Here is a 24,895-nt window from a genome sequence, read left to right on the forward strand (position 1 = left end):
GTCTGTTCTTTGCATCCATTGAAACAAACCTCTTCACTTGTGACAGTTATCTTGAAAGGGCATCAATTGCTTGAATTAATAAACAAAAAAGAATGCATTTTAGGTTGTTGGTAAGGCAAAGCAGACCCTGGATTGAGGAAGACACGTATGGTAAAGAGAGAGGTCAATGAAGTGTAATCTGTAACTACAAGCGCAGTCCTTCCTCCGAGGATGAAAACTTAATGAAGGGTTACATTTCCAGCATGAAAATAATGATTCAGGTAAGTAAAGCTGTACACTCTAGGCCGTGCCTGCTGCCAGGCGGGTGCCACAGAAGACACGCAGAGGCACGTCTGCCATGTGGCAGCAGGCAGGGGCCACTGTGATGAGCTAGTGAGGGTTAGAGAGATAGGAGAGAAAGAGAAGCACAATGGTTTGTGCACTATGCAGTCAGTTGGAACTGGAACTGGAATGTGGTGAGGGGCAGCCTGCTGTGGGTAGCCTGCGCTGCCTCCTGAGGCCACGGTGTCTTAGCTCATCATGCTGCCCTGCCGAGGCCCATGACTGGGTCCATAGATCTGGAGCAGCAAGGTCTGGGTCGATGTCCCTGGCCCATGTTACCACCAAAGGCCATATAGACGTTGGAGGATGTGAGAGGGGACAGGTAGTGTACTGGTGTGGGCAGAGGAGAGATGCCCCCACTCAGCACTTCACCATTCCCAGCATGCAGAGAAGTGGCCCTGCCCCTCACCTGGGCAAAGTGGGAGAGCTAGCCTTGGTGTCCTGGGCACAGGAGAGCCTGGGGGCTGAACAACTCAACTCAGCTACTACCCAGGCCCAAATCCAGGGCGTTGAGTTGGCCCACCCTAACATCTACCTCATCTATGAATTGCCAGAGCTGGTGAACTGGCCAGTCCTACATATTCAAAGCTGCAGGGTCTTCCTGACACAACAGGTATCCAAGAGGATTCCCAGCGGGCTAGGATCCTGTATCGATAGTGTAGCAGAAGCCGAAGCAAACCAGACCAACGACTCATCGTAATGAACATTTGCAAGTAAAACTGTTTGGACAAAAGGATGTGTGTGACACACTGTGACACACAGCAGCTCCCATGGCGAGATGTTTTTATTTTATTTTTATTTCATTATATATATATATATATATATATATATATATATATATATATATATATATGATTTCATTTTAGTTAGTTTTTGGCAGGGAGGCTACAAGGGTGGGAGGAGATATGGAGGTATGAGGAGACAAGTGGGATTGGGGTGCACGATGTGAAATTCACAAAGAATTAATACAAAGTTTTAAAAAAGAGGCCAGTAGTACACTCCAAAAATGAAGTGATTTTCATTTAAATATATCCCCAAAACTATGTCCCTGTAATTCTTCTGTCAGTGTCATTAATTGTGCCCTAAAATACAGTTTTGGCAGTGTGTTTTTTTTTAACTTTTTATTATTTTTTTTAAAGATTTATTTATTTATTTATTTATTTATTTATTTATTTATTTATTTTAAGTATGAGTACACTGTTGCTGTCTTCAGACACACCAGAAGAGAGCATCAGATCCCATTACAGATGGCTGTGAGCCACGATGTGGTTGCTGGGAATTGAACTCAGGACCTCTGGAAGAGCAGTTGGTGCTCTTAACTGCTGAGCTATCTCTCCAACTCCTTTTTTAACTTTTTATTGATTCTTTGTGACTTTTATATTATGTGCCCCAGTCCCTCTAATCTCCCTACCTTCTCATATCAACAGTTTGCCCTTGCAATCTCCCCCCAAATAAAACACACAAAGCATAGAAACCATGTCATTGTGGAAGCTGTAGTATGTCACAGTGTGTCCCACAGTCCATCCCTCTGCCCACACATCTTTACTTGCAAATGTTTACTGCAATAAGCCATTGGTCTGTCTTGAAGTCTCTGGCTTCTGCGACACCATCAATCCTGGATCCTCATCAGGACCCCTCCTGGTTATCCTATTGTTGGCCTGTGTCACAGAGATCCCATACCTTTGGAATGCCAGGACTGGCTCTTTCATGTGCCCCGGCCATTTACAGATGATATAGATTTTGGGTTGGGACAATTAAGAGCCCTGAATGTGGACTTGGGTCATAGCTGAGCTGGTCAGCCTCCTGGCTCTCCCTTATCTGCACCATCAGGGCAAGCACTCCAGCAAAGCTACCCAATGCCACCATCGGCTGGAGGCAAGATCAGCCCTCCTGCTTTCATGCCCTTTGGGACGCTCACATGCACCCATACCTCCAAAGCCAGCTCCAATGTGCTGCCTAGTCAAGGCACTGGTCCAGCTTTCCCAAGTGCTGCAGCCTGTGAGGGGCTGGGCTCTCAGGGGTTACCTGTGCCTTTGCCATTAGGGCCAGGTCCATTGTGTTGCCCAGGCAAGGTGCAAGGTCAGCTCTCCTGAGTGCTCCATGCTTCAGCCAGTGAAGGGTCAGGGATCACTCCCTTGTTCTCATGACCCCAGGGTCAGCCTGAGAGGCGTTGTTCTCACACCAATGCCATTTCACAACAGACTAGTGGCAGGGCCAGCTCTCCCATGCTCTTACCCTCTAGGCTGGCTCACCTGCACTCCTGCTACCAGGGTCAGCTGTGCTGTGTTGTCGGGTTAAGTGCAGGGCACTGTCCCACAAGTGTTGCAGCTGGAGAGGAGCAGGGCTAGCTCATCCGTGTGGTCCCTGTCAACTGGCCTGACCACAGACCATGTTCTCTGGGGGTAATAGGATCCACGAGGGACATAAACACTGAACCCTGCCTCTGCATAGGCACAGACTCAGAATTAGCCCTCAGCAGCATCTTCGGCTGGGACCTCACTGTGGCCCTAAGTGGCAGGGCTGGTCACTCACCACAGGCTACTCTTCTCATCCTCAAGCCTCCAGATCCACCTCTCCACAACGCTCAAGCTGCTCCACTTCTCTTCTCTCCCATCTGAACATGGCATGCCTGCCCACTGTGGTGGCTCCAGCTGCAGGCTGGCCATGTGGCTGACAAACACATGGGTGACATCCTCCATCCATGCTGCATGCATGGCAGCAAGCTGGTATCTATGGCCTGCCTGGGCTGTGCACAGGGAGGGCGGGTCTGTGGGTGACATAGCATTCCACAGGTCCCAATCTGCCTGCCCCCTTCCTCATTTTGATGCTTGGATTTGATTTTATCTGATTTTTATGAGTCCTAGGCATAAGAGAGCTTTGGCCACCATCAAGCTAGGATGAAGAAAACACAACCGTCTGCTCTGCCCCTGACTGATATAAGATCAACACTACCAACACGCTGTCACTTTGCCTATTGCTGGGGGTGGGGACTACAATTCATGTTTAACATTCCATTCTCTGACTTGCTCTCTAGTCCATAAAAGTTGGCAAAGAACTTAGACAATATGTCATGAGCATGGATAGATGCACACGGCTCTGGAAGCTGAGCAAATTATGGACTTAAACACCATAGCTGTTCTTTTTCCCTTTATACAATTGAGAGAGGACATCTGGGGACTGGAGAGATGGTTCAGCAGTTAAGATCACTGACTGCTCTTCTAGAGGACCTGGGCTAATTCCCAGAGACCATATGGATGCTCACCACTGTCTGTGATTTCATTTCTAGAGTATCTGGTGCCCTCACATAGACACACATGTGGGCAAAACATAAATGAATAAATAAATAAATAAGTAAATAAATAAATAAATTTTAAAAGGAGATATTGGTTGTGGACAAGGAAGTGGGCTTCAGGCAAGAATCTGACATTAGGCTAGAACAAAGAAGTAATTTTAGGCAGGAATCTAAATCTTAGGCTAGAACAAGGAAGTAGGCTTCAGATATGAAAATGACTTTGGGCTAGGACAGGGAAGTTGGCTCAGATATTTTGGTCATCCTGATAAGCCCTTAGAAACAGTGATAATTTTGTTTATTACCTTGCTTGTTCTTTGACTATTTGTGTTTATTGTCTTGCTTGTTCCTTGACTATTTGCATCTATTATATTGCTAGACCCTCAACCTAGAACTGACCTTAATACTTGCATGTAATTAAAATGGTATAAAAGCAAAAAGGAGGAAGGGAAATGGGATAGGGGGTTCTAGAAAGGGGAAAAGGGGAAAGGGGATGGCATCTGAAATGTAAATAAATAAAATATCCAATAAAAAATAAAATTAAAAAAATTTAAAAGAAAAAGGGTGTTTGGTCTGTTAACATATGGTTCTACTTTCTTTGTCTCTTGGTTCCATCATGGGACACACACACACACACACACACACTGTGTGACAAAGTGACATAATTTTGTACTGTACAACCTACAGAAAGGATGCTTCTCATTGTACAATGCCTTGAATTTGTGTACGTCCCATATATGTCAATCAAATTAGTGAACTAATTTCACCTTCCTTCTCTCTGCAGTATGAATACTGTACACAAGTGATAGGGAGCCGGTTACACAAATGATTGATCGGGACTGTAAACATGTGCTTCTGATGCAAAGCTGAGCACCACAACTGCATGCAGTGTGGATTTGGATCTTCTATCTTTCTGCACCAAATACTTAAGAGCCAACAGCAATTCTATTTCTATCTTTTATGTGTCAAAAAATTGATGTAAGAAGAGAAATAAACTATGTACATATAAATCCCTTTGACTTAAATCCTTTTAACGTAAGTAAAATAATCAATATCTGGTCTACTTAATGCCAAAATGATTGGTTCAACCTCCATTATCACTTTTCATTGGTTTATTTTGGCATCACAGAAGACAGAATAATAGTTATGATACTTATCTATTAAGCAATAGAAGACTGTCAGATTAAGAAACCAGCCCCTGCCAAACGGGTGATTTCTGAGTGCTGTGTGCTGTGTCCTGAATTCTCATTTTATGTATTGATTGTCTTTTTTTTTTCTCATATGCCTTTGCTGTGAGCTAGAAAACAAAACCCATCTATGTTTTATAAGTATGTTTGTGTGGCGTGCAATGTATTCACATGTATTACATGCACAGAGGATATTTAACAGTCACTATCCTGGAAAATAGCATTTCAACACATCTCATGGCTCCTTTCTCAGATGGGTCAGCTGCTACCGACCTTGTGGATGCATGCCGCTGTGAAGTGGACGGTACTTAGCTGTGCATTTCATACCATGGAGCTTCACTACACAATGAGAACAGGTTAGAGCTTCCAGCGAAAGCATCAAGAGTATGAAAGGATGTTGAGCCTGAGGATGACATCATGAGGATGACGTCATGAGGATGATGTCATGAGGATGATGTCATGATGGGAATATCCCAGCTCTCCAGAAGTCAACCAAAGTCTGTTCTTAGTTGAGGCCAACAGGCTACTTTTGGAAAAGAATCCATTTCTATGAGACGTTGGCAGTGAGCATCCTTAACCAGTAAGTGTACTTTGAGAATCTGGTTCTTATTTTTAAACATCAAAGCAGGTCCTAGAAGCATCCATTAAGCCTCCCGGACCTAATTCCTCTTCTATTTCAAACTACAAGTAAATAATCTGCTTCAAAAGTATTGGAGGAAGTCAGATATTAACACCAACACTCAAGTAAGTTACTCAGCAGTTAAAAAACTCAACATCCATAAAAGATGGTGTCTCTAGATATGCAGAGATATAGTTTAAAGAACACCACTTTCTGAGACTCTCATATAAAAATGAATGAAAACACATATTCAGAAAGGCTTTAAATATAAAATAAAAGCAAGAAAACATCATTATTTCACCCATATTTCCAGATAGAAATTCTAGAGTAAGAAATACAGAACTGCTACATCCAGAGTTTAGTAGTTTATTGTGACAGTGTGTATGTGTGTGTATGTATGTATGTATGTATGTGGGTGAGTATATGTGTATATATGTGTATGTATGTGTGTGTATGTGTGTATATGTGTGTATATATGGGTGTGTGAGTGTATGTGTGTGCAAGTGTGTATATGTATGTGCATATGTATGTGTGTATATGAGTATATGTATATATGTATCTGTGTGTATGCGTGTATGTATGTGTGTGTCTGTGTGTGAAATTGGACTTTTAACCTGCTTCACCAAAATATAATTTCTCCAAAAGTGCACGTGTCTAACTACCTTTAGATAAATAAAGCCTGTTAGAAATGGACTTAGTCCCCTAGCTTTACCTTGACCATTTCTTAGCATAAAAAGATTATTTTAATCAAAAAGGTATGTGGAGTAAATTGGCCCAGAAATGCCTATTTCCACTAAAACCGAACATACTGTTCAAATGCAGCCTTGCAAATCTCAATCCCTCTAAAGTTTCACTCCACAACTTGTGATTTTATTCCCACAAAGCTCTGTAACCAGAGGTAGAAGTCCTCGTCTTCTATTCGATTGTTTTTTGTCATTCCTAGAGAACGGATACACATCCCTTCCTTGTGCACATAGGAAGTGGTTTATTAACAGTCATAGAAGTTAAAATATGACGGGGTTTTCTTAGAAGTGGTGATTTCCTTATCACAGTTTGTATCTGTACATGTATAGGTTCCAAAGAAACCTAAATATGTACGTATGCATGTGTAAATACATATATGTGTTCTGTGTGTATGTATATATAAATACGCATGTATGTTCTGTGTGCATGTATATGTAAATATGTATGTATGTTCTAGTGCATATGTGTATGTAAATATGTATGTATGTTCTGTGTGTATGCATATATAAGTATGTATGTTCTATGTGTATGTATATATGAATATGTATGTATGTATGTATGTATGTATGTTAGGGTCGATGGCTAAACTCTGCTTCTAATATGCTTTGGCTGACACTTGCTCCGAACAAAATGACAGCAATAAACTAACTGTGCATGTGTCAGAGTAATGTCAGGACCTTAATACCTGGTAATATCTAGGCTGTTACAATGTTGCAATGAACATACAAAATTAGAAAGACTGTATTCCAGGATAGTGTCCATCAGCAGCAATTCTGCCAAGGCATACCAGGTTTAATTAAAATATCAAAATGTGGGAGGAAACACAGCTTGACAGATAAGTGCAAATATGATGGTATTGTCATTGTGTTTTACTAATGAGATTAGATTCCTCCTTTAATTGACATTTCCAACTGAATCATAGATAAGATAGATTTTATGGGAAAGTTATATATAGCTGGACTCACACAGGATAAATTAGTGACATTTAAATATCATAAATAATATACCATTCAACTCCTCTCTTGAACCCATGGCAGTATTCAAAGTACATGGGTGTTTTCAGTACATGAAGTCCAGAGAACACCACACATAGTGTATAGTTACCTCATGAGAAAACTGTTGAAACAAATTGTTTCTATGCAGTGCATGCAGAGTCTTAGATAGAAAAGAGAAAAGACATACAGAATCCCTGCAGGTAATTTAATTTGTGGTTTATAGAAATGAATGGGGGGATGTAAATTTGCTTCTGACAGTGTGTCAATAATTTCCTTTTTCAAATAACACTAATAGGTGCTTTTCCGGAATGATTTTCATTGGGTACTAACAAAAGACATGAGGAAAAAAAATCCATCAACTGATGCAAGGCCGCATCATGATCAAGACAAAAGAAATAAGCCCATCATTTATTTTAAAATATCAATGAGAGGGCTTCTTCCTTTATTGTCCTTTAATGAGGTTTCCACCAGGAACTCACCCGAAGCACTTTAGCTTAATGAACAGCATTTGCTATTATGAAGTCTCCTTTGTATCAGGTCTGCACTCCAGGTACTGAGTTGCCAGAGCCTGGACGTGATCCACCGCTTCCTTCTCTGAAAGTCGTGGGCAGCCTCTAGAGTCACAGCCACTCTCCACCATTTACCCAGCTTACAGCTGGCATTCTGATAATTCGGCATATTTCAGAGCATCATTGTGGCCTTACACATCTTAAGGTGTAGCTGCACAGAAGCGAAACATGGACTCAGTAGAGGAGAGCAAAGCGTTTGTCTCTAGGAGGCAAAATTTTACCAAGCTTTGTGCATATAAAGAAAGATAAATGATGCGAAGATCACATGCTTCCAAGATTATTGTCCTTCCTAAATATTTATGTACAAACGCCATCTCACTGAATCCCATAAATATCTGTGGCTGTAAAGAGGGCATGTCAGCCATTACAAATACATATGTCTGAATATGGTCTTTATACACTAATGAATCTGTGTACTGATTGCTTTCAAAAAAGAAAAACAATGTGTATACCATAAATTGTATATTATTAACTTCCCTAAATATTTATGGAATACTACAGTTCAGACACAAAGACGAATAATAAATTTTCCTGGCCTCCAGAGGCTCAGTCCAAGGAAGAGCTAAGATTCTACGGAAGCAATCACATTAAATAGAGACCTGACTTACGAAGTGTGAAGCCCTCTAACTGGAGGAAATACTTCTCCTCTCTACTGAAGGCTTGGGGTACTTTCATTACAGACTCCGGAAAACAAGCAGATGCACGGGAGGACAAGCGTACTACCACCAGCAAACAGAACCAAGTTCTGAAAATCCAAACATCATCATGCTTTAACTTTGGGCAACATAAAAATTACTAAACTAAAATGGAAGAAGAAGAAACATGAAAAAATATGTTGAAATTCTAACCTCCACCCTTGAGCAGCCTGGTTTTGTTCACTTTCCAGACCAGGCTTTAAATAAATTGGGTTTCCTTTGAAGAAATCATCTGTCACTAAGAATACATATTTGAAAGTCTTTCATCGAAAACACACAGTGTTTGGGGGGATGTTTGAAGACTGGCACTGAAGGCTAATTAGGAACCAGGCATGCCCTCCAAGCCAGGGCAGTCTAGTGATGGTTCTATCCGGTGATGGGGTCTGTTCTGCTTCTTCAGAGTCCAATAATGGTCATGACGGCTACAGAGAGTGAAACGACAAACAGGCAGAGATGATCAGTCTCTAGCCGTGCAAGCAGGGATGATGGGAAGATACTATTAAAGCCCTCATTATCTGATGCATCACTCTGATTTTGATCAGCAGAAAAACATTTCTGTGTCTTTTATTTTTGACATCTAGCCAATATAAATATAATTTCCATAATTAAATATAATTTTTCTTATTAAAGGAAAAACTATGGACTCCAGTATGCATAGTCTAAAGAGGCCACTAAGCCAAATTCTAAAATGGCACCTTCAAAGATTATTTAAAAAAAGAACAGAGGGAGGAGAACTTAACAAATAGCTTCCTTTCTACTGCAAACTTTTTAAAAAATTACTTTCAAGTGATGGCTATTAACCTTAAACAATCCACTCAATGTCATATGGCTCCCCCCTAATGGGGGCAGCAATCCAAACTGTTTGGTGAACTCTGAAACAATCAAGCTCTGGCCACTTTCTGACTTAACCCAGTTGTTTACAACCCTTTTCTGATTTTACTTGTTTGTTTTTGTTTTGTTTGTTTTTAGCATACCTATGACTCAAGCAAACAGTTATTCTTAAGTATTTATAGAGATCTCGCTAAATGTAGATATCCCTGATGTGCCATGTTGCTTGATCTAGACTTCATACGGATATGATCCAGAGCTTTGGGAAAGCCTCTTGATAATGAGCTTGTACCAGGATAGTCCCGGGCTCTGATAAAGGACTATCTACATCCTTGTTGAGGCATGCATGATCAGGCCCGTGTTATGAAAGTATCTTCTTTGTCCTCATACAGGAGTTCCTCAGGTGTGAGCTCAGTCCCGGCATTTAATTCCTTGTGTAACTACACACTGTCTCCTCAGGGAAAGGGTGATGACTGTCACTGCTCACTCCAGAAGACTGGAGGATGTCTGGACTTCTTTACTTATTGGGGTTGAGCTCTGCACAATATTTTTAGCCTGGTAGAGGAGGGTTTGGTGACCATGCAATGACAAGGTTCCTGGATGCCACCCAAAAGTAGAGAAATAATTGAGGTGCTAAGGAGAGTGTGTCACCTGACTGAGTGACCTGCCCTGCTAGGGTGAGGTAAGAGAAGAGGTCTAAGGCCTTTCACTGTGGCAGTCTCTCCTGTTAACAAACAATGGCTTCATTCAGGCAGAAACCATCCTGGAAGGTCAGGTTGATAGGACAAAGAGTCATTTTTCTTATTTTCTCAGAGTCTAACCTCCCTGCATGCTTTGCAGGCTTTTTTCATGTTTTTACCTCCACTTTCAGACTTACAGCAGAGCCTCTGGGGTACAGGGTATCTGTATTTTTTATTATCTCCCTTCAACAAAGCCTCAAGACCTGGGACATGACTCTTGGTACTTTTAATCCCACTCCCGAGTCCTGGAACATGTCATGCCCTTAAATGGTTGATGAATGAATGTGAGGTATCTACCTCAAGAAAAACACTGGCAAAGAACATGGGCTGCATGCAGCTCTGTTGCCACAGTAACCAGCAGGTGACCTCAGTGAACAAAGGTGGCTGAAGGGGCAGAGAGCACTTGAGTTACTCACGCTAAATACAAAAGGAAACACAGCAAGACCCTGATGGCCAGGAACACACCAATAATCTATTGTCTTGGGCTTTACCTTGTAGCAATTGTTGAGGAAGGTTTGCCTTTAATCACTGCATTATTTGTAGGAGCAGGAGAATAATGTGAGGAACCCCTTATATGGATGTGTGGGTGTATCTGCCTTGTTCCTTGTTCACATTATGAACTTCTATAGCCCTTGGAGGTGAGGTCAGACCTCCTTGGTCTGCTTATCTTGGGATTAGCAAGGAGGGATTCTACAGTAAGCTTAAAGAAGCCTGGGCACAGATTTTTATGAGGTGACATGCTTTTCATTGTAGTGGATGGTTAAGTCATCGCCAACTTTGGACATCTTTGCTAAGATGCTAAGAGGCTGGCCTCCACCCTTTAAATGCTATCAAGAAAATGCAAACCCAGAGATAAATGCTGGTCCTATCCAGCAACCTAGCAAGAGAACAGATTATACCTCCAAATCATGTCACTAGATAGAACTGAAATAACCTGCACAGAAGAACGTTTTGCTGAGGAGGCAAGCCAGACAGGCGGTGGTGTGATGACCAAGCACACAGAGCCACAGGGCTAATTTTCTTGCTTGCTTTGGGATGTCTGTTTTCTTCTATGACCAGCTGAGGAAAGGGATGTAATTTTCCTATCATCTCAGAGCTCAGGGTGAGCCTGGGGTTGACATTTTAATACATCACTTTGCAAATATAAAAAGCATCCTCCTAAAATTCTGCTCACTTCCTACCCACTGGAGATGGTCGTCATGCAGTAACCTGTGAGAGTCCCTGAACTGGTCAGAACAATGGGCGGTGCTGTAACCAGCCATTGTGCACGTAATGAAATGAGTCAGAGTCTAAATCAAAAAGCTCCATCCGGGTCAATCTCCACATGGCTGCTGAAATGAACTTGGCTTTGATTTGAGTTTGAATATTAACTAAAATGGTATAATATCTTAAAACAGGGACATTATTTGCCATTCTAGGACCAAGTCCTAAGAAGCTTTGTTGCTGTTGCTGTTCTTAAAAAACAAAAAATGAAGCAATAAATAAGTAAATATTTGACAAAGTACATTATTCACTTAAATCTAAAATAATATTTCTATGAGTTTGCTGTTGCATAAATGGAAGAGCAGAGAATAAGAAATGTAGTCAAATATTTACAAGGCAATGTCATAAGACTTAGAAGGGGATTTCAGGTAGTTATCACAGAGGCATAGAGTTGCTCATAACTTCAGAATAATTCATTTTGGTACAAAATTAAAGCCCAGGGATTGAAAATTATATAGAGCCATCTGTTTCACTTCATTTTTCTTGAATAAATGTTATATGTATGTATATATATACATATATATATACATATATAGATAGATACAGATATATGCATGTATGTAACATACAAATAACAATATATGTATACATATATAGCCTGTATCTGTATAGACACTTACATACACATGCCTAAGTTAGATTTAAAACATCAAGAAATGTGCACAGCAACTGTAGAAACACCGCTCCAGCTGTGCCCTGTTTGTTGAGTAGCTTTTGATCCAGGCGACTACTGCATCTATTGTCAAACTACATAACTGACAGACACCTTAGTCCTGTAACTCCTCTTTTCATGATGGCTCTTATCTTATATTTTGTTTCATCTCAGTAGAGAAAAATGCAAACCATGAAAATTACCTGCTTTAATACAGGAAGATACGATGCTCAAAGGACACTATTATATGTGTTCTTATGCTTTTTCTTCATGTCCCAGAGCCCAAGGCCAAGCTGATGCTACAAGTAATGGTCTCCATTTAAACTGAGAAGGGTCCCAGCCATGAACAGAGCTGACCCTTGTTCTGCTCCATCGTGCCTGCGTCATGATGCGGTATTTGAAAACAGGCAAACATGAGGCCGCCTTTGTTCGCTGTGACCTTGACTCCCCTTGCTGGGAGAGTCTCAAGCTAAGCACTGAACACGCTGATTACCACACCCAGGGAGAAGGTGCCACAAGAACCAAAATAACTTTCCGAGGAACAAATCGTAGGCATCTAAATTACTCCTTTGACAGAGTAATGGATCTTGCCGATGAAACGGCAGCAGAAGGCGTCATTTATCTTGACTTCACAAGACCCGTCAACTTTTCTGGCTCTTTTCTGAAGAATGCATTCATAAATAATTTGGAAAATTATGAGTTAGACCTCAAAATCTTTAAGGTAGACCACCGCACCTGGGAATGGCACTCCAATTGTAAAAAAAAAAAAAAAAATCCGTGGTAAATATTGGTTAGGGTAGGGCAAGGAATCATAAGGCAGCTTATCCAGGAAATAAACTTGAGCCTGAAGCTATCCACTACTCACAGAAGCCACTCATGTCTTGATGATTCCGTCTTACCTAACTCAGTGATTATGCATGTGTCCAATAGGGCAATGATGGGACTGGACATGCCAGTGATGGTGACTATTCCTGGAGTGTGGAGTTTCTCCAAAATCTATTTGTTGAATTTCTTGTCTCCAGTAATTCAGAATATGATACAATTTTAGTTTTTAGTTTTTTTTTTTAATGGAAATGATTAAGGCCGTTAGGGTAAGTAGTCCCCCACTATGACTGTTACCGTTATACGAGAACACCTAGATGTAGACACATACAGAAGGAAGATCCTGTGAAGTTATCAAAAGAAGGGGGCAACCCACAAGGAACAAAAAGAAGCCTTAGAAGAAACTGGCCTCATTCTTTTGGATTTAGAGACCCCGAAGCTCTGGAGAATAAAGCTGTACTGTTTATGCTGCTGGGACTGTGGTGCTTTGTCCCGGTGGCCTGGAAATGTTTACATAGATCCCCATGCTAAGAAGCAGATACATACATGACGCCTGCCACTGGGCTGCTCCCACGGGCCAGGAAAGAACAAGTCACAGGAGGGAAAGTGAAGCACGGGGTGGACAGAAACATGGCAGCACAAGCTGTCAACCGCAGTGACTCACTCCAGGACTGGCTTCGGCTGATGCAGGGGACTGACCCCTGATATATCAGAGGACTGTAGGTGCCCAAGGAAAAGACTGTCAGCACAAGGGGAGATCACATGAGCTAAGAGTGACTGTGAAAAAGGTGTCCTCCAACCTGCTTCCACCTGGTTTCCAAATCCAATTTTAGCCCTCATTTAGCTCTCGGATAATCGCTCTGCCGCATTACTTGTGTGTTTCCAGGCACCTGCACCCAACCACACGTCCAGAGAAGACCACATCTTTTACCAGGCAGAGGCTGGAAAAATGTATTCTTCCACCAAATGGTAGAAGCAGAAACTTCCAAACTGGAAATGGCACGTCCTTTTAGAAAAGGTGATTAATCAATGAGAATCCTTTCATGGGACACTTCCATTCTGGAAATATGAGAACAAGCACACTCATTTCCTTCAGGAAGGCCTGCCTGGTACACGATGAAGTGAATCGAATGTTCACTCTTTAGAATTGAATTCAAGGTAAACTTATGCTGCGTTTTTTAAAGTGGCATATATTCACTGAACATTGCAGTGAGTTCCATAAGATGATTGCATGCAGGTATCAAGCTGTCTTCTCCTCCCTCCTCTGTCTCCTGTCTCTCCTGCTCATCTTTCAGTGTTGAGAATTAAGCACACATATTGATTTCCCCTGGGTTTCAGTTTATTACTGAATGCACATCTACATGTGTGTACGGTGTATGTGTGCCATGGCCCATGTATGAAGATCAGAGGACAGTTTTCATGAGTCCGTTTTCTCCTTGTACTTTTTGGAGGAAGAGCCTGTTTTCCTCCTGACATGCTAGCCATCCCAGCCCAAGAGTCTCCTGCCTCTGCCTCCTATCTCTTCATAGAAGTGCTGAGATTTCAGATACTCAGCTATTGAATCTGGCTCACGACATGACCTATATGGAAATGAATCAGTCCACCAGGCTTGTGTCTTATGTTCTTTGACACACAGAGACATCTCAGTGGCCCAAAGGTTGCTCTTTTAAAATTTAAAATCATGGTTCCTACATTTTCTATAAATCAGAGTTCAGATGTAGATCTAAGAAGATCCAAACATAGAGAATTAAATTTGTATTTAAAATTAACCATTTATAGCAGGGGAGTGTTGTATGTATGTTGTGTTGTGATTCATGCTTTCTTCTGTAAAGAATTTACTCCCGGGGTGAAGACAGGACTCCTGCAATGAAAACAAGCAGAACAGGAAACTTCACCTTGAACTGGAGGAATGGCTGGGCTGGGCGTGGCGCAGCATTAGCTAAGAAACTGCAGTATTTCCAGTATTTCAAGGTGTCATCACTGTTGCTTCGTGGTGAAGCATGGTAAACTGAAACACGACGAAACAGTAAGGTGCAGCAGATATAAACTCAGAAAAAAAAATCTTTCTCTGGAGGAGGGAGAGGATAGAGTAGCACAAAAAAGATCTTAGTAGCATGCTTGGATGAAAGGTGAATAGAACACGCCTGTGTGACATGGGGGCGGGGCATTCAGAGATGAGGGCAGGGCATTTACAGATGAGGGTGGGACGTTCAGAGGTGAGGGCGGGGCATTCACAGATGAGGGTGGGGCATTCACAGATGAGGCTAGGCCAAGATATTCCCAGTGAGCATTACTAATATCCCCAAACACGCAGAGATTAGAGATACCCATGTCTCTTAGGCTTCACGAAAAGGCATTCTTTACTTTTTGCTTTCCTTTTTACATAGCCCTTTCGACAATGTGACATGAGTATGCCATTGTGATAAAACATTTTCACCTACAAAGTTCAGACTCATGAGCTGCACAATCAAGTTACAAAATGCATTGCAAAAGATTCTCAAAATAATTTGAGTAAGTTTACCGTTTCATGTTGAGTCATATTCAGAGCTGTCTTTATCTGCATACACCACATGGGTCACAGGTTGGGCACACCGAGAATCAAGGGAATCGAGGAATATGAAGCCCATTTGAAAGGATAGAGGGAGGGAGTACCCTTAGCCAGGGGCTAAGTGAGAATCTGCTCTCAGGAGGGCAGCAGCCTGCTATTTTACACTTAGCTCCCAGAATGCTCCAGGCTGGTTAATTCCTCCAGGACAAAGTTTTGGGGAGGGAAAATACCAGAAACTTGGAGAATTTGGCATTTGGAGGTCATCCACTAAGAGGGTGATCAACTTCTAAGATCTGATAACTCTGCTGTTAAGTAAGATCAAATTTCCTGACATCAGGTGAGTCCTTCCCACATGGAAAAGGGGGGTAAAACAAATTAAAAAGGGAAAAAAAGAATAAGAAAAAAAGAAAAGTATTTCAGAAAGTTTTTTAAAAACCTAATATTAAAAAGTCCTCGGAGAAGAAAAAAATATATTATGGTCGTGAAACAAGAATTGCCTGCTATAAAAAGGAGGAACACTATATTAGACATTAAAATTTTAATATCACAAATTGAAACTATCAGGAGGAGTGTTAGAAAATATAGGAGAAGCTTAAAACCTGTCTCAGGTACTATGGCCAAAAAGTTAAGACGAGTAGAGCTCAAGAGAAAATGCAATTAAATCAGAGAATTCGCTGAAACAGACTTGGGTTAAAAAAATGACTATCAGAAATTATTTTAAAAGAGAACAAAGAAAATTTATAGGGCAAAAAAAATCACTCCCAAATCAATAAAGAAAGTATCTCTGAAATAACATACATGAGTTACAGATGAAATTGTCCACTAAGCAAAATGATGGATCAAAACCAACCCCTAAGTACATTATTTTGAAATATCAGTGAGGGAAAATACTACTGGCTAAGAACTAGGAAATTCTAGTTTACCTCTTATACACAGCTGAACAGTGCCACCCAAAGATGGCTGCTCTTGAACAGTGTCACCAAAGATGGCTGCTCCCACCTTTGAACTTTATAAATGACACCACATTTATGAAAGGAGCTTTACAGATGTGATTAAGAATCTTTAGGATGATATTATTCTAGATCACCAGGTGGATATTAATTGCCATCACCAGTGTCCTTAGAAGAGACAGACAAAGAGAGAAAGAAAATGATGTCGAGGTAGATCAGATACTGGAAGATGCTGGCCTTAAATCTGCCTGAGGGAGGGTCGAAAGCTCAAGAAGCTAGAAGCCAAGAGTTTCTGGAAGGCACATGAGCACTGATGTCCAATCTCTGCTGATTTGGTATCAGTGTTACTCCTCTGATGTCCAGAACTGTGAGACTACACATTTCTGTTGTTCAAAGATACCCTATTTGGTATAACTTGGTACAGAAAAATAGTGTGCCTCTGAGAGTCCATGGGACAAAATTAAATGGGGATTCTTAGATATTCTAAGAAATCTGATGGTGAAGAACATCCTCGTAATGCATGGGTATATGATTTACTGTCCAGTAAGTAAGAAAATCATGAAGTCTCTACAAATCCATTCTCTAGGAACTCGTCTTCAGAAAGAGCTGGAGTGTGTGTCCCCATCCACAGGAAGGAGGAATGTAAGAGACTTCCGGAATCTAGATGTGGAGGAACCAACACAGGAGGGAGAGGATGGTACTCACTGGATGGAAGGGGAGAGAGGCTTTGGAACTCCACCGTGAAACAGTCTAGAGTCCTGCTGAGGCTGGAAGTATCAGCTTAAAGGAGATGTGTTGCCAAGGAAACAGGTGGGACACAGAGGTGAGCTGGTGTGTCTGGCTGTTCTGTAAGGGCCCCGTAGAATGGTTGAGGAGGCCGCAATGACAGGTGAAAAGCCGATCCAAGGAAAAGACAATGTTAAACTCTGCATTAGGCCAATACAATGCAAGAAAGGAAAGAGGAAGCTTGAGCGGACTGGGAACAATCCATGATACAATAAAGTAAACATTGCCGAATCATTTGGGAATGTATCTGTACTTCCGCAGGCAGGAAGTGTAGAGGAGGAGGTCCGAGGGCAAAGCCCTCATATTCCATACTGTGGAGCCAGCGCATAATATTTATCATGAAGAATAAGTATCAGCATGTGCCTGGTATTTAGAAATATGAAAATAAATGCCAGAGAAACATTTGAAAGAGGTTGCTGTCAGGGAGTAAGCATTACAAATAGGGCTGGCGACACTGTAATTCATGGAATATGCTTAGATTTCTAAAACTATTGTTGTTTTTAGGTATAACTTTGTTTTTAAAAAATTAAGATTGGATAAACCCCTCCTGTGTGGGATGGCTTCACTATGGTCTTCCATAATCCATTTGTTTATTTCTAAGGCACGGTCCAAAAGGGTGTGTGGATTTCTGTGGGGAGACGGTTCAGAAGTGGCTAAATTACAGCAAGATCCAATGTGATTGGTATGTTTATAACACGGGTAGGGTGTCTAAAACACAGGCATGTACACAGGAAGACATAAAATCACTGAGCAAGGTCTGAAAGAGACATTGTCTCTCCGCGGGATTCATTTCTGCAGAGACACTAGGCTTAAACTCGCGCTCTTCAAATCTATACAAATATAAGTTTCTGTCAAACTCTCTTAACCTGTGGCACTTTGTTAAAGCTGTCCTGGGAGAAAAATCTGTTGCAGTTACTATATGGTAATTGTCCTATTTAGGAAAGGAATACCGCATACATTCTAGAGACAGGTTGAATCGCCACTGTCAATTATATGAGGGAAAAGATAAACCCGGGGGCAGGAAATGAGAAGTCCTTGAAGAATATAAAGGAGAAGTCCTGACTTTGGTTGAGCAATAATGGCAGCTGGGGCCAGTACACACGGAGCTTTCCTGACTATGAGGCGAGCTTGCCGCTCCCTACCCATAAGGAATCGGGAAGGAATATGGTCTAGAGAAGATTCTCTTGAGGTCAGCTTTAGACAGAGTCACCCTTCTGGACATGATTGTCTGATCCTTAGTGTTTGGTGACACTAAGTTCACAGCCTCCCCTTGGTTGCACTTGGCCCTGATGGGAGATTTCAGGAGGAAAGACCAAGGAACAGATAGATCAGAATGTTAGTGTCTCCAAGGAGAACAGCTGTGACCACATGACAGCAAACACTTTTGTGCTGCACAAACAGCATGGTCTCTAACCCTGTTAGCTGGTCACTGTCCATTTGCAGCATAGACTGTCTTCCAGAGGTTAAGGAGATACTTAAGAGCCTAAAATGTTCCTTTGTTTTTAATTCTTTAAAACATTACATTCAAGAACATGCGATAAGAACCACTTAACATTTCAGTTGTCTAAAATGTTTAAAGCACAATCCCACCTGTACACAAGTTTTTCTTTGTGCACTGGATTCCACCCCTGCTGTTTCCATCCCACTTCCTGTTTCTCCGGTACCGCCATTTCTCTCTTCCCCTGAATTATTCTCACTAGTACACACCCTGCTAGAAATTCTCACATCTATAAAAAAAACTTTTTTTGCTGTTGATCTCAACTCCCCTCTGTGCCCCCTTATATCAAACTCCCTGAAAAGGATGGCTGCATTCACTCGCTTTGCTTTTTATCTGCTATTCTCTCATGGAGATGCCTTAAACAGACTTTTGTTCCCATCGCAGCACTAGAAAAGCTCCCACCAAGGGCACAGCCAACAAGGACCTTGTCCTTCTTGACCTTAACCTCTTAGCAGCGTCAGCCACGGCTAGCCCCTCCCACCCCCTTACAGCTTTTCCTTATCTGGTTTCCAGGGCACCACATTCCCTTCCTTTGTCTCTTTCATCTCTAACCGCCATTTCCCTGAGTTCTTTTTTTTCCCTCCTGATTTTTCTTCTTTCAGATTGCTAAACGTCCAAGAAGCCCCGGGCTCTTTCTGTATTATATTCCTTAGGTGAGCTCTTCCCATTTCATGGCTTTAAAAATAGCCTCTGAGTTGATGATGACTCTCAGATGTTAATGTCCAGCATCCCCCTCGCTGGAATCCATGTTGGTGAGCATGAACCTATTTAAGCTCCAGCTTTATCCTCTCCCTCACAAACCCAATTCTCTCCCATTCTTTCTTGCCTTCAGGAACGGAGGCTGAACTGTCTAAGTCAATCAAAAGGCCGTGATGACACTCTCTTCCTACGTTTTGCCTTAGGACAGACCGTCTTTATTATACATCTCTTTTATTAGAGTTTTAGCTATTTTTAAACACTATCTTTTTCCTAGCAGGATTCAGAGCCAAAGATGATAGGAATATAAAATTAATAGGAAAAGCCACTAAAGAGAAGAAAAGGTTATTTCTATCTAAGAATAGGAAGAAATCAAGGATATAAAAGAACCATTCAATTGTGCCCCATTCTCTGCTTACCAACTCTTCAGAAATTAAAGATGAAGATGGGTGTGTCAGCCGTCGCTACAGAGACTAAGAGAGGCAAGAAGGATGGGTTCTTCTGCATGGGCTCAGATAGCCCCTGGATAGATGAGCCACTGAGGAGGGAGTGGTGACATCTTTTCTCCAAGTACTTATAAGACCCAAGTCATCAACAGTCTGTTCTGGAACATGTCAAGGCATGCACCCCAGGGAGAGGGAGGAAGGATCTAATTACCTCCCCAGGGTCCAGACAGCTGAGATTTATCAATGCCCCATTCTATCACCACCATACTTTGGTTACATAGTGAACATGCAGCATTAAACCTGGTACCATCTGGGACTTAGCCAGTGCCAATCCGTGGCTGCATGGGGTTCACACTGAGAAAGTGGTCACACATTTGTAAGCCTCTGGTATAAATATTTTATTTTCATACACGGTGCCCTTCAAATTTCCTTCAGAAAGCACCACAAATAACAGGTTTTTAGCAGATCAGGTGATATTTTGCTTCCTGGAGCATTTAAATTAATTTTCTATTACCAATGCAAATGTGTACTTTCCAATTTACCCACTGCACAATAAAACCTAATTTAAAGCAATTAATGTTCATTAATGGGCCCATCTGCATGTTTATCACTTCATCCTTAAATACTTGAGACATGGTATCCACAGCTTATAGCTCACTTCTTATCAGCATGGACTCGTCTCTTTAAGGGTAAGTCTAAAGCCTCCCATGCCAGGATTTCAAATCTTTACAGGAAAACCGCACTGCTCTTGCAAGAAAAAGTTGAATACCATAATGATAAACATACTTAATGCAAAACAAGGCCACACTCCTGTCTCTCTCTTGTCGCTCTCTGCCTCTTTGCCCACAGCTGGATCAGCACAGCAGTGAGCAGGTGCTGGCCACTGGCAGTGGCAGTCGCCTAAGCTTCTTTGCTGTTCTCCATGCCGCAGAAGGACACTGACTCAGTGGCTCAGCGAGTGTTCCCGTGTGAACAAGCATCAGCTCTAGCAAGCGAGAGTCACCACCTTGCCATGTGTTACTGGTTCCAACCATGTGCACTGGTGACCACTGTCCAAACTTCCAGAGCAGGAGGACTTAGTTTTCATAATAATTGAGGGTATCATCCCCCCAAAGCCACTAAGATAATGTTAGAAGATTAAAAATAGGCTGTAACTAAAAAGCAAACAAACAAACAAACAAACAAACAGGGTCTTCCAGAACAGCCTGCTGATGTGCAAGCTTGGGTTATGTTCTTTATCATCGGTGTGTGTGCGTGCCTGTGTGTGTGTGTGTGTGTGTGTGTGTGTGTGTGTGTGTGTATGTAAGACAAAGAAAGACAGATGGTATGATCTTTAATTGCTCTGTGTTCTACAAAATGTATAACATAGTAGCATCTGTATTAAGGAAACCGCAAGGATTAAAATGTGTTACTATGTATAAATTCTTTAATACAAGGTTGGTAAATGACAATGACTTGACAGATGTTATCCGGAGAAGAGCAAAACAGGAGGTACCTTGGAAAGAACAAACATTTTCACTAAAGCTTTTCCCAGGAGTCATGACTGAGGCGCTAAAAATGTGGCCTCTGGGTGTAGACACAAGAAGTTTGGCAAGAGGGCACATGTAGGTGGCTTCTTGTCACTGCCTCTTCTTGTCCTAAAGAAAAGCATAACAAGAATCCTTTCTGTGACACTACTGTGTCTAAACTCTAACAGCCAAGTGTACATGTGATTCTTGGGAGAAGAAAAAATGGGCAGCGATATGTTAACATTGTAGCAAATTTACATTTTAAAAACTAATGGTACTGAGTAAAGAGCAATGCATAAGACTTCTCTATTTGTGAAGGAAAAACAGTTAAACATTTTCACACATGTGATTTCAATGAAATTTACATTTACCAGTCATTATCATTTTGGGAGAAGGCAAAATGATATTGTGCTTGTCACCGGAGGGACAGATGGAGGAGAGCTTAGGAAGCTGACAGGCTAACTGACTGAAATGAGTAAAATTTACATTCCTACCAACCTAATGGCAAGCAATTATCTCTGAACTAGATAACAAATGTGCTTCTTTATCCTAAAACTTGACATACGTTATAGAAGTTTCCAGAAGGCATATTTTCTATGAGGAAGCAGCTGTTTCTGTATTCAATACTTAGTACAAGAGTTTAATTGGATACTGACCCTCCTGGAATCTTTGGTTCTAACTGAGATATTAAAAGAATAGAACATTTACCTGAAGTTGTCTGTTACCTTGTGGATCTATTTCTTTGTTTAAATATTGACTTACAAATGCAGTTTTACTTCATTTCAATATCATTTACAGATTTGGGCATTAGCAAAATATAAACTACTTTCTATGCACTCCATAGTCATACTATTTTATTAATATTGCAAATAAAACAAATACAAGTGGGAACTTTGGTGTTTACCTTAAATCAAAGATTATTGGCATGACAAAGAACATTTAGCCAACATGACTAAGTGTCATCTTACCTATTAAAAATGGGAATTTGTTTTGGTATATATCACTGTTGGTGACAATATGAAATTACATTTTATTCATATAAAATTTGTGGCATTTAAAGTTCTCTGTATTGTCAGTTTTGATTCTTTTGTTTCATAAACATACTCTGTAAGATACAGTAAGCAAACACAAAACTGTATCCTATATAAAACTGCATTTATTGAAACAAAATATAAGACCAATTTGAATTATTTTCATGTCTTCCATAAATGCATAAAATATACGTTATTTTGCAAAGAATTAAAAGCATAAAATAAGTTAAGTGGAAAGTATAAATATATACTAACAAGTTTTTTATGGAAATAGCAATATATTTATAATCCAAATCACTTTATGTTTGAAATAAGATATTAGAATAGGACACATTGTTTCAAAAGCCTTCCTGGTATCAAATAAGAACAGAGAAAGTATCTTCAACTACTTAAAACTAATTATAAAACTAGCTTCATGGTATAATAGTGCTTATCTAGTTACAGTAGAGAAAGGAAACATAGAACTCAGACGAATATACAACATTCCACTGAGTTGGTGGTGGGATTTTTCTGTTCAAAAGGAAGGGTACAAAGGAAACAGAATATAAAGAAATAAAAGCAACCATCTACTACACAACAAATACCCTAGACATGGCAATAAATGCATGACTAGATAAAGTATGAAGACGAATTTGGGCTGTTCGGGTTTTATTTGGCTTCATAGATTAATGACGAAATAATGAAAAAGAAGTTAAGTGTACAATCACATGCAGCAGAGAATAGAAAGAAGAGGGGAAGCTTCCAAGGACATTGACTTCCTTGACTAATGAGTACGGTAACATTGTAACTGGATAAGGATGGGAAGACATTGATGTTACATTCTCATAAACCTGGAGGAATGTTTACTGGTCAGAATGAGTGAGGGAGAGAGATAGGTTCTTAGAACATAGAGGCGCTTGGTGAGGCACAGATCTCCCAGAAAGCACCAAGCATGCAGCCCAAATCAATCACAGAAATTTGGGGATTGTCAGTTGATTCTGTCTTGAGCAGTATTCTCTGTTACAGAGCTTAGAGGTCGGGGTAGGAGATGAAATCCACATCGAGACTCAGATAAGGATGAAGAAGAGGGTGATGAGTATGTCATGATGATGACAATTTGACTTTGTCAAGCGCTGTGTAAAGCTATTTGCATGGGTGACCTCACACATTTCATCCACTGTCCTATTCTGTATATATATCCCACCTGTTACAAACAAGAAGTTGGAGACCTCCTTTTCTGTCCGTGTCTGTATTTTTATGTGATTTGTTTTGCTTTGCTTTTTAAAATACAACTTTACATTGTATCTACACAACCTAACATTGTCTCAAGCTGGCCTGGAACTTACTTCTACCCCATTCTACAGTGCTAGATCATAGGCACAAACTATCACATTAAGCCTGTGAATTCTTTTTTATGTAACTTTATTGAGGCATAATTACATATCATAAAATAAACTTGTTGCATGTGCAGATTTGGATTGTGTTTAGTAAATGTTTAATGCAGTCAGCTCTCACCCCATCAGTTTTAAAACGTTTTTGTCATTCTAAAATATCCCTGAAAGGCTTGTGTGTACTCGGTCCCGTTCCAGATCTCTAAGGCGGTTTTATACATTTTTCTTCCATAGAGATCTCATGCAAACAGATTCATGCAGTAAGATGGTTCTTCTTATATGTCTTTTCTCATTTAGAGTAACATTGTGCTGCTTCATTCATTCTGTAGTATACATTAGTAGTTTGCTTGCTTTTTATTTATTCATTTAGCTATGAATATGGATTTGGAATAGATGGAAAAAGAATTTGGGGGCTTCTATTAGTAGGTTTGCATACATTTATCATGTGTTTTTCTAATACATTGATTTTATAACATAAAATGTCTCTACTAGTAAAATATTTTATCTTAAGATTCATATTATTTGATATTGATAAAAGGACTCTAGTACAATTATTGATACATATTTCACATACATCTAGAATTTTTATGATGATAGGCTTTTACATTTAAGTGTTTATGCTGTTTGTGTGGGCTTTTGCATGTGCTAAGAACTAAGGGTTCAATTTTCCTCCTGCCATGTGGGTATTCAGTTTGCCCAACATAACTTATTGAACAGATTTTCTTTTCCCTGCTGTGCATGAACAAATACTAGCTGTGATCCTTTTAATGTTTGATAAACTTTTATTATTTGTTGAGAAAATATTTATTTTCTATAGCAATTTACAATTTTCAAAACACATCTGTGTTCATTAACATTTTATTCTTACAGAAATTCTGACTTAGGTGTTATTATACCTAAATCCCAACTGATGATTATTTTGTATCATAAATAAATGGAACAAACTTGATGGGAATTGTGTTCTGATGTATTGATATACTTCACATGATAAAAAGGAGATTCTCTTCATTAAAAATTTAATCGTCTTTTAATTCCACAGCTTTTGTGCAAAATAAAGGTACATAATGATTCAGTACACTTAACAGTGAAAACAAATTTCTAATTGAGTTCACAAGACATAAGGGATTAAATGAATGTTAGTACATCCATAAATTACATGCTATCTAGTTATCAAGGGTGGGGTTATGTTGAATATTTGTATGAAAATAAATTCATGATATAATAAGTAGAAAGAAGTCTCAAAAGACTAGGTATAAACAGAATTATATAAGCCATAAATGGATGGACGCGTAAATAGTCAATTGATGTTGGCAAAGATACTAATGAAAATCAGTAGGA

General features: G+C 40.4%; 1 protein-coding gene and 1 pseudogene across 2 annotated transcripts in view; both read right to left on the reverse strand.

Moving 5' to 3' along the window:
* The window catches only part of Hs6st3 (heparan sulfate 6-O-sulfotransferase 3), a 684,501-nt gene that overhangs the window by 148,846 nt on the left and 510,760 nt on the right, over positions 1-24,895 (reverse strand). The window lies entirely within an intron of this gene.
* LOC117706397 (small nucleolar RNA SNORA48) lies at positions 3,173-3,306 on the reverse strand (annotated as a pseudogene).

This window comes from Arvicanthis niloticus, chromosome 3 (assembly GCF_011762505.2).
Source record: "Arvicanthis niloticus isolate mArvNil1 chromosome 3, mArvNil1.pat.X, whole genome shotgun sequence".
Lineage (NCBI taxonomy): Eukaryota > Metazoa > Chordata > Mammalia > Rodentia > Muridae > Arvicanthis > Arvicanthis niloticus.